The 10,877-nt window shown below is 53.2% G+C and overlaps 1 pseudogene; it reads left to right on the forward strand.

Annotated features, from left to right (window-relative positions):
• The first annotated feature begins 8,975 nt into the window (after positions 1-8,975).
• Positions 8,976-10,564, forward strand: LOC101529318 (actin-related protein 2/3 complex subunit 1A-like; annotated as a pseudogene).
• The last annotated feature ends 313 nt before the right edge of the window (positions 10,565-10,877 follow it).

A 10,877-nucleotide genomic window follows, 5' to 3' on the forward strand; every position in this document is an offset into this window, starting at 1 on the left:
CCCGTGGAAGTCCCGTGGAAGATACATGTGGCAGCCCCGGGTTGTGCTCTGGGCTCCTGTGGTCAGCCTGGCCCAGCCCTGGCTGCTGTGGGCATTTGGCAACTGCATAGCAGACATCTCTGTGTGCCTTTGTCTCTTTGACTCCCAAAGAAAATGAAAATAAACCAGGTAATTTCAAGCAGTGATCCGCACCACAAAGCAGTTATGTTAGGGAGATGTGATTTGAAGAGAGCTGGGGTTGGTGATGAGAGAGAGAAAAATCTTCCATCCATTGGTTCACTCACTAAACAGCCACAGTGACTGGGCCTCTTCTATGGCTTTCCCAGGCACTTTAGTAGGGAGCTGGATGGGAAGTGGAGCAGCTGGGACTAGAATTGGCACGTGGAAAAGAGATATATCTGTTACATAAGAGGCAGCCTAACTTACTGAGCCATAATATTGGCCCCTAATTTTTTTTCTTTTTAAGGACTTCTTATTTGTATTTGAAAGGCAGAGTTCCAGAGAGAAGAGGAGAGATGGAGAAAGAGACAGAGAGATCTTTCATCTGCTAGTCCCCTCCCTAAAATAGCCTCAATGGCCATAGCTGAGCCGATTTGAAGCCAGGAGCCAGGGGCCTCCTTCGGGTCTCTCATGTGGAAGCAGCAACACAGGGCCTTGAGTCATCATCTGCCACTTTCCCAGGCTATTAGCAAGAAACTGGATCAGAAGTGGAGCATCCAGGACTAGCACCAGCACCTATATGGGATGCCAGCACTGCACACAGACGATTAGCATGCTATATCACTGTGCTGGCCCCTGTGGGTTTTTTTTTTTTTTAAATTGATTGATTTTCTTTTCTTTCTCTCTCTCTCTCTCTCTCTTAAGCCTGAGAGACAAAGGGAGAGAGGAGGAAAAGAAAGAAGCAGGAGTAGAGAGAAAGAATACCAGACAGAAGTCATGCCCATATAACCAGGGCAAGGCTAGGTTGAAAGCAGGAGCCTTGACATCCATATCCCTAATGTGGGTGACAAGGACCCAAGTACTTCAACAGTTACCACTGCTTCTCAAGGCAGCATGAGCGGGAAGTTGTACAGGCTTGAATCAGGCCCTTGGACGCAGGCTGTGGACGTCCCAAGCCTGTCTTACCCAAGTGCCACTCACCCCTCACTCTTCTACTGATGGAGCTTTGGTGACTGGAATAACGATTGACAGGAACCCCCCAGCCCAGGTCACAGGGCGGCCTGCACACCTGTCACACGCTTCCCAGATGTTGTCATCTCAGAGGCCAAGGTGTGTTTACCAGCAGGACCTGACTGCAGTGCCGCTCCCCGGCTGGTTCCACCGCCTTCCCAGAGGCTATCTGGACTGCAGCAGGTCGCTCTCCTTGATGCTCTGCTCTGACTCTTCCTTGGGCTTCCCTTGCTTTCTGTTTCTCTCCAGGCATGACCTTCCTTGGAGGTGCACCATTTGCTTGTTATGTACTGACTGGCTTGGGTTCTGGATTTGGGGAAGGAATGCCTCGTAAGGTGTTCTCATGTGCTGTCCCAGTGCCCGTCAGAGTCATGGGATGTCACTTGCGGTGTCAGCTTCGCTGCCAGACTGGGGTGATGTCTGCCATGCTTCCTCACCATGCACTTACTAGTTACCTCTGTTTTTCTTTTCCTAAAGATTGATTTATTGGGGGCCTGACCTGGTAGCCTAGTGGCTAAAGTCTTCGCCTTGCACACGCCAGGATCCCATATGGGCACCAGTTTATGTCCCAGCTGCTCCACTTCCCTTCTGGTTCCCCGCTTGTGGCCTGGGAAAGCAGTTGAGGATGATCCCAAGCCTTGGGACCCTGCACCTGTGCAGGAGATCCAGACGAAGCTCCTGGCTCCTGGCTTTGGATCAGCTCAGCTCCAGCCAATGCGGCCACTTGGAGAGTGAATCAGCGAATGCAAGAACTTCCTCTCTGTCTCTCCTGTATGTATATCTGCCTTTCCAATAAAAAATAAAATAAATCTTTATTTTTTTTTTAAGTTATTTTTTTTTTTTAAAGATTTATTCATTTTATTACAGCCAGATATACACAGAGGAGGAGAGACAGAGAGGAAGATCTTCTGTCCGATGATTCACTCCCCAAGTGAGCCGCAACGGGCCAGTGCACGCCAATCCGATGCCGGGAACCAGGAACCTCTTCCGGGTCTCCCACGCGGGTGCAGTGTCCCAAAGCATTGGGCCGTCCTCCACTGCTTTCCCAGGCCACAAGCAGGGAGCTGGATGGGAAGTGGAGCTACCGGGATTAGAACCGGCGCCCATATGGGATCCCGGGGCTTTCAAGGCGAGGACGTTAGCCGCTAGGCCACGCCGCCGGGCCCTAAAATAAATCTTTAAAAAAACAGAAAGAGAGAGAAATAAGAGGTCCCTTTAAAAAAAAAAAAGATTGATTTATTGGAAAGGCAGTGTTATATAAAGAGAAAGAGAGACATCTGCTGATTCATTCCCCAAATGGCTCCAACAGCCAAGGCTGGGCTGGGCTGGGCTGTAAAGCCAGGTGCCTGAAATTCTGTGTAGGCTTCTCATGCAGAAAGCAGTAGCCCAAGCACTTGGCCATCTTCCGTTGCTTTCCCACGCGCATTAGCTGGGAGCTGGGTGAGAAGCAGAACAGAACAGCCGGAACTCTAACAGGGCTCTCGAGAGATGCTGGCGCTGCAGGTAGTGGCTTCCCGCTCTACATCACAACATTCTTTAAAAGCAAGTCACAAAGTCAAGCCGCCCCCGCCCCCAAAAGGGGTGGGGAATGTAACCCCCATCCTGGGGGAGGGTGGAGTGCCACAACTTATCATTTCCTTGCTAAGACAATGTGTGCCTGCTTTCCTGTGGATCTGCTTAGTCAGCCATTTAGCTGCTCCAGGATGGGACTTTGTTTATTTTACGCTTGGAGTTTGCAATCGATAGTTCTCAAATGACCCTGTGTTTGGCCATCGGGAGAACTTTTGGGCTGAGCCCCAGCCCAGTTGGGCTTGGGGCACTTCCTTGCTGTGCCACGCTGCCAGGTTCTCCTGGCTCACCTTGCCTTTGCCCCGTGTCAGCCACAGGAGCAGTTCTGGCTACTTTTGATTGGACAATAGCATTCAGAAGCCAGGATCAGGTATGGCATCTGCTGCACCTGCTGACTGTGTCACCGCATCCAGCCGTCCCGTGCCTCACTGTGTACTGCTGCTTAGATACTGCGGGCCATGAGGCCCTCGGCACTCCCAAGGGCCGACTTCACAAAGGTCCAGATCCCAAGCCAGGGGCACCCTCGAGGGCCTTTCTGAAGGCTGCTCACTTTGCAGGGACCTAATGTACCCTCTGCACCTGTGAGGTCAGAACCAGCCATCATGGGCATGTGTTCACACAGTACTGTCTGCTGGGGTACACACGAGAAGCCCCCGGCGCTGGTTTCTTGGGGAGACAATATCGGGTGAAGGACAAGAGAGAACACATTCCCTGTGGTTGGGGAAAGAGAAAAGCAGCAGGCAGCCCCAAGCCCCCAGGGAGCCTGCGGCTGAGCCCAGCCCCAAGGGCGCCAGCTCAGCCCTGCCACACACGGTACATCTGGCCATGCTGTTTTGGCAGTGCGGTTTGTATTTAAACCGGGGCCACGTGGCACCACGGTCAAAAACACAGCTGTGTGAGCAAATGCCGGCTCAGTTCCCTCCGCACCAGGCCACCGTGAACCATCGCACTTGTCTCTCCTGCAGCTTGGGGACAGTCACATTCCCTCCCACCAAGGAGGCTGTGAAGATTTGGCCATGTGTTGAAGGAACCCTAGGGAGAGAACTCGAAAGTGCAAGCTCATGTCATTATCAAGTTCACAGGGAACATAATCCATGTCACCCTGAGGCTCCAAGAGTTCCCCCTCTGCTATCAGTCTATGTGTGGGTTCAGCTGGAGGACTTCTGTGTTCCCAGGGTGCTCATGCCTCATGCCTGACCTGTTCTGTTCCCTCCTGGACTGGCCCTACCTGACCCTCCCCCACTCCCTGCCCAGCTGGAGGTCTGAGCCGAGCCAGGTAGGGAGTGTCTGTTTGTCCCAGTAGCACTGATGCCTGGCCTGTACTTGGTACAAGCCGGTGTTCAGTAAATATTTGGTGAGTAAGTGGACACAGGCAGATACGAATGAATGGAAAGTGCAGCCATGTGCGTGTGATCACCATGCTGGCGCCAGCCCTCACCTTCCAGCAGGAAGTGTGGCGAGTCCGTGGTTGGAGGAGAGGACAGTGTGTACCAAGGTTCAGAGAAGCTGGTATGCCACCCCTCCGGGGCACTGGAGGCAAGTTCACCTGGGTGGAAGTTGGTCGGGGGGAGGTGATGGGGTGAGGCACCAGAGCTGCCCACTCAACGCGCTGGCCGTGAGAGCTGTTTGCCCTTTCAGGGTCTCAGTTCTGGCACCTTTGTTCAGTGGGCACAGGACTTTAAGGAGGGTGGCCACAGAGTTGGCCAGGCCATGCTGGCTTGCCTACTGGGCTGATGAATCAGACTAGCTTCAGGTGGGCAGCCTAGTCGAGGCTTTTACATCCTAAATGCATGCATGACTTTCAACCTGGCAGTTCATTCTCTTAGTGCTTATCTGAAGGTGACAGTTTGGGACTTGGGAGAAGATGTGACTCCCACCCAGGACGCAGGTCAGCATGTGGCCTGCAGCGCAGGACAGCCAGAGATTGTGTCAACACGCAGCAGGAGGGAACCCAGCACTGCGCTGTCAGGTCGTGCTGCCAGCTCCTCTGCAGGGACACGCAGCGGCTCTCATAGAACACACTCAAGCCACATGACATTGGGGGCCAGAGTTGTAATGCAGGCGAGTAAGCTGCTACTTGTGACGCCAGCATCCTGTGTGAGCACTAGTTCGAGTCCCAGCTGCTGCATTTCTGATCCAGCTTCCTAATAACGCACCTGGGGAAGGAGGTTCACGTGGCGCAAGTGCTCAGGTCTGCGCCCACCTGGGAGACCCGGATGGCGTTCCAGGCTCCTGACTTTGGCCTGGCCCACTCGGGGACTAAATCAACAGACGAAGGATCTCTGTTTCTCCCTTTCTCTCTGCAACTCTGCCTTTGAAATACAGAAATAAATCTAAAGAAAAAAATCTAAAAATCTAAAGAAAAAAATGACTTGGGGAGTGAACCAGCAATGAAAGCTTTCTCCTTTCTCCTCTAAGTACTTTTTTTTTCCTTGAAGAAAAGGTTTTAATAATGCCTGCTGCTGCCACATGCTCTGTGCTAGATGTCACTGGAGCAGCCCCCACCACGCCCTGCCTGTCAGCCTCTGCCTATGCGCTGCCGTAGACCCTCGCAGACTGGCCACGTGACTAACCGTGGCCATCCAACATTGATAAGCACAATGCAAACCTTGGTTCACATTTTCTTTTTTGAAGTTGGAAAGGCAGATAATAGTCATGGAGAGAAAGAGAAAGAGACAGAGAGAAAGATCTTCCAACCGCTAGTTCACTCCCCAAGTGGCCACATTGGCCGAGTTGAGCCCATGTGAAGCCAGGAGCCTGGAGCTTCTTCTGGGTCTCTCACATGGGTGCAGGGTCTCAAGGCTTTGGACTGTTCTCAATTGCTTTCCCAGGCCACAAGCAGGGAGCTGGGAAGTAGAGCAGTGGGACACAAACCAGCATCCATAAGGGATCCTGGTACTTGTAAGATAAGGATTAATCAGTTGAGCCACATCAAGCCAGGCCCTGTTCTTTTTTTTTTTTTTTTTTTTTTTTTTTTTTGAGGTTTATTTATTTATCTGACAGCAGAGTTATACAGAGATTCTCCATTTGCTGGTTGAATTCCCAAGTGGCTATAGTGGTCAGGGCTGAGCCAGACTGAACCCAAGAGCCAAGAGCTGCTCCTGGGTCTCCCATGGGGATGCAGGAGCTCAAGGACTTGAGCCACCTTTCTGCTGCCTTCCCAGGTGCATTAGCAAGGAGCTAGATCGGAAGTGGAACAGCCGAGACTCAAACCCATGCCCTTATGGGATGCTGGCATCTCAGGTAGCAGCTTTACTGGCTATGCCACAACACTGCCCCTAGCAAACAGATTTTTTTTTTAAATATTAATTTTATTTATTTAAAAGGCACGGTGACAAGGAGAGACAGAAAGTGACCTATTTCACTCTCCAAATGGCTACAACAGCCAAGATTAGGCCAGGTTGAAGCCAGAAACCCCATCTGGGGCTCCCCTGTGGGTGACAGGGTCCTAAGCCCTGGGGCCATCTTCTGCTGCTTTGCTGGGCACTTTAGCAGGGAAGCCAGCTCTGAAGTGGGTCAGCTGGGATTCCACTCTCACTCATCTGGGTTGGGACTTTTCCTGCTGAGCCACAGTGTTGACCTGGTTCTGCGGCTGCTAACAGCACACCTCACTGGGAATCTCACTTAGATCCGTTCATCTGCTGGATGACCCCACAGTGAAACCAGGTCGACCTGTCCGCCTCTTACCAAGGGGCTCTGGGCAGCCCCCAGTGCTGTGTGTGAGACAAGCCAGACAAACTGTGCTACAGTAAATCCCTGCTCATGGGAGTGGCGTTCCCGGAGGCCTTGCTGCTGGGTTGTTGGGGAGGTGTTTGGGAAGTTTGCGCCAAGTCATCCTCCAAAGGGGTGCTTGTGAGGAGTGATTCGAACATCCCATCTTGGACCCTGTGCCACTTCCTGCTTCCCTTCCCCACAGCTCCTGAAATTCGTGCCGTCCAGTTATCCACCAATCATAAGTAATCTGGCGCCTCATCTGAGAATCCCACTCCCCAATCTCTCTGGCCCCTCCCCCTAGTCTCCACCCACCTGTGGCTCAGATCATCTCAGTCCCCAGTCCCTGGGGCCGGCACACAGCCCTCACAGCCCTCACAGCCCTCACAGCCCACACAGCCCACACAGCCCTCACAGACCTCACAGCCCACAGAGCCCACACAGCCCTCACAGCCCTCACAGCCCACACAGCCCACACAGCCCTCACAGCCCACACAGCCCACACAGCCCACACAGCCCTCACAGCCCACACAGCCCACACAGCCCTCACAGCCCACACAGCCCTCACAGCCCACACAGCCCTCACAGCCCTCACAGCCCTCACAGCCCACACAGCCCTCACAGCCCACACAGCCCTCACAGCCCACACAGCCCTCACAGCCCTCACAGCCCACACAGCCCACACAGCCCACACAGCCCTCACAGCCCACACAGCCCACACAGCCCACACAGCCCACACAGCCCTCACAGCCCACACAGCCCACACAGCCCTCACAGCCCACACAGCCCTCACAGCCCTCACAGCCCTCACAGCCCTCACAGCCCTCACAGCCCTTCCCTTCTCCTTTCCCCTCTCTCTTCCCTTCTTACCTGCTCTTCCTCATCCTCCTCCATCTTGTCCTTCCCCTACCCTGGCAGGCCCCATCCTGCCACCATGGCAGGCGATGTGTCCCCTCCAGTTTTCTCCCTCTCCAGCCCTGCTCCCGTTCCTACCCTGCTGGAATAAAGGATCTACTAAGCACCTTGCTGTGTCTGGGATTGTGGCTTGCTGTAAACTAATCGTGAAAAGAGGACTTACTGCGGAAATTAGCTGCGTCCAACAACGTAAGAAGTTTAAGTGAGTTTAAAACCTAACAGTTGGGCCCGGCGGCGTAGCCTAGCAGCTAAAGTCCTCGCCATGGATGCACCAGGATCCCATATGGGCGCTGGTTCTAATCCCGGCAGCTCTGCTTCCCATCTAGCTCCCTACTTGTGGCCTGGAAAAGCAGTTGAGGACGGCTCAAAGCCTTGGGACCCTGCACCTGCATAGGAGTCCTGGAAGAGCTCCTGGCTTGGGACTGGCGCAGCACCGGCCATTGAGGTCACTTGGGGAGTGAATCATCAGATGAAAGATCTTCCTGTCTGTCTCTCCTCCTTTCTGTATATCTGACTTTCCAATACAAATAAATAAATCTTAAAAAAAAAAAACACAAAAAAAACTCTAACAGTCCTGCCATCTCAGACTGCTGCCTGCCGTGGCCAGGGCCTCAGCACAGACCACTTGACCTTGAAAGGCGGCCTCAACAGAAAGCCAGAGTGAGTGTGAGAATGTTCCCCAGGGGCTGGGAGGCTGAGAGTGGGGCTGGCCAGGGGCAGGGCCTGGGGAGTAGTGTGCCCCATCCTCACTGCCACCTCCTGCCCGGCTCCTGCCCTCAGCCGGTTCCCGTTCCTGCCTCTTTTGCCTGTGCTCAGCACATCCTCTCCCAGCTGGCTTGCCTCCAGGACAGGCCCCAGTTCCTCTCGCCTTGACCCCTGATCTCCCCGACACTGTGACCTCTGCTCAGAGAGGCCCCTTTCCAGCCCCTGGCTCTGCCTCCTGCAGCGAGGGGAGTCTTGCAGGCTGCCCTCGGCTCTGACCCTCTCTGATGGGTTCCTGCTTGTGTGGGTGGGACCAACAGCAGCCACAGTGTGCTGCTGCTCATTCTTGTAGGGGAAAGAGCATGTTGACTCCTTGCATTCTGGATGCCCCACGATCCAGTGGCATCCAAGGCCAATGGCGTGCTCACACAGCGTCGTCCTCCTGGGTGCTTCCATACGGGTCTCTAGCATCTGGAACAAGGGCAAGTCCATGCACAAGGACTCGACTGAGCCAGACGGTGGGAGACCAGCTGGCTGCTGAGAACAGAGTGGCTGTGTCCCTGGTGAGTGCAAAGGCCCTGGGGCAAGAAGAGTGGAGAGATCATCTGAGAAGCTGGAAGCAGAAAGTTGGGGAGAAGGGTCTGAGAGGAGGTCCCAGGGGTGAGTGGGGATGATCCACCAGGTTGCAGGGGCAAAAGCTTTTCATGACCTGCGTCTCTGCCTGTGGTCCCTTCCCACACCTTTAAGGCCATGAACATGGAGCCAAGTCCTTACACCGCCATCTCTCTCGGGCCTCTGTCTTCTCCCACACTGAAGCACCCTTGCAGATCACATCACATCCACCCAGGTGACCCAGAGCCTTCTCCTGACTTTTTTTTTCTCAAGATTAAATTCAGTCCTCTGCCTGTGCCTGCCAGAGCCTGTTCGTGTCAACTGACCAGAGTCCGCGAATTCACCGCTCTGAGCCCTTCTGCAGCCCCCCAACCCCAGCTTTCTGTCCTTTAGAAACACTAAGAATAATGTCTCTGCATCAGTTTTTACTAGAGCCAATCACCTGTCATGCCTGGAACAGGAATCGCACCCAGATTGCCCTCAGCCCCAATACCCACAAGGTGCACATCTACCAGAAGAACGGGGGCCAGTGGGTGAAGGCTCACGAGCTCAGTGGGCACAGCGGGCACATCACAGGGACTGACTGGGCTCCCAAGAGCCACCGCGTGCTCACCTGTGGGGCCGACTGCAACGCCTACGTGTGGAGTCAGAAGGATGGTGTCTGGAAGCCAATCCTGGTGATCCTGAGGATTAACCGAGCGGCCACTTATGTGAAGTGGTCTCCCCTAGAGAATAAATTTGCTGTGGGAAGTGGAGCGCGACTCATTCCTGTGTGTTACTTCGAGTCTGAAAATGACTGCTGGGTAAGCAAACAAGGTCCATTAAAAAGTCAATACGCTCCACAGTCGTCAGCCTGGATTGGCATCCAATGTTCTGCTGGCAGCAGGATCGTGTGACTGCAAATGCAGGGTATTTTCTGCGTACATCAAAGAAGTGGATGAAAAGCCTGGCTGTACACCCTGGGTCAGCTGATGTCAGAGTTTGGTGGCAGTGGCATTGGTGGCTGGGTCCATGAGGTCAGCTTCTCTGCCAGCGGAAGCTGCCTGGCCTGGGTCAGCCATGACAGCACCATATCCGTCACCAATGCCTCAAAAAGTGTCCAGGTCTCCACTCTGAAAACTGAGTTCCTGCCACTCCTGAGTGTGTCGTTTGTCTCCGAGAACAGCATTGCGGCAGCCGGCCATGACTGCTGCCCAATGCTCTTTAACAATGAAGACCGCGGCTGCCTGACCTTTGTCTCCAAGCTGGACATCCCAAAGCAGAGCATCCAGTGCAACATGTCTGCCATTGAATGCTTCCACAACATGGACAAGAGGGCCACAACTGAGGACCACAACACGGCCCTGGAGACCCTGCACCAGAACAGCATCGCTCAAGCATCTATTTATGAAGTGGACAAGCAGGACTGTTGCAAATTTTGCACAACTGGCATCGGTGGAGCCATGACAATTTGGGATTTCAAGACCTTAGAGTCTTCCATCCAGGGCCTCCGGATAATGTAAAGCTGTGTGAGTGTCGCCATCCAGCATGACAAACCGTGGCTGCCTGCGAATCTGCCATTTGCATGCTGGTGAGGGCAGTGAGCCCGAGGAGATGCCGCGTGTCTGCCTGCAGTTGGTCAGAGTGTTGGGGAGATACCGCGTGTCTGACTACAGTCGATCAAAGTGCTGGTTTGTGAAAAGCAGCAGTGAGATTTTTTTTCCTCTCTCTTTCTCTTTTTTTTTTTTTTTTTTTGCTATTTCACCCCATTCTTGACCAAAGCTTCTTTAAGTAGTTAATTATGAAAAATTGTGCACTAATTTAAAGGAAAGGGTGAGGGAAGTATGTAAATTGCCCACTAGAAAAGTAAATTAAAAAATCCTGAATTTGAAAAAAAAAGATTAAATTCACTTTATTTTTGATGACGTTTGCATAGTTGAGAGGGATGCATGCCCATGTGGACCACCGATTAGGGTGGGGAAGGTAGAGGGATGGGGGAAAGTGGATGAGAATGACTCCACTCCCTTTTTTTCTTCCTGTAGCTGCAGAAAATGGGGAGAGCAAGGAAGGGCCGCACTCAACAGCCCAACCACATCAATACCCAGGAATGGGGAGTGGCAACCCAGTGTCATCCCAGGGTCACCAATGGGAAGCATGTTCTGAGGACACTGCTTAAGTGGTTTTGATAGTTCTAAGATGGTGTTGATTTTATGGCTCCA

Source organism: Ochotona princeps, chromosome 14, assembly GCF_030435755.1.
Source record: "Ochotona princeps isolate mOchPri1 chromosome 14, mOchPri1.hap1, whole genome shotgun sequence".
Taxonomy (NCBI): Eukaryota; Metazoa; Chordata; class Mammalia; order Lagomorpha; family Ochotonidae; genus Ochotona; species Ochotona princeps.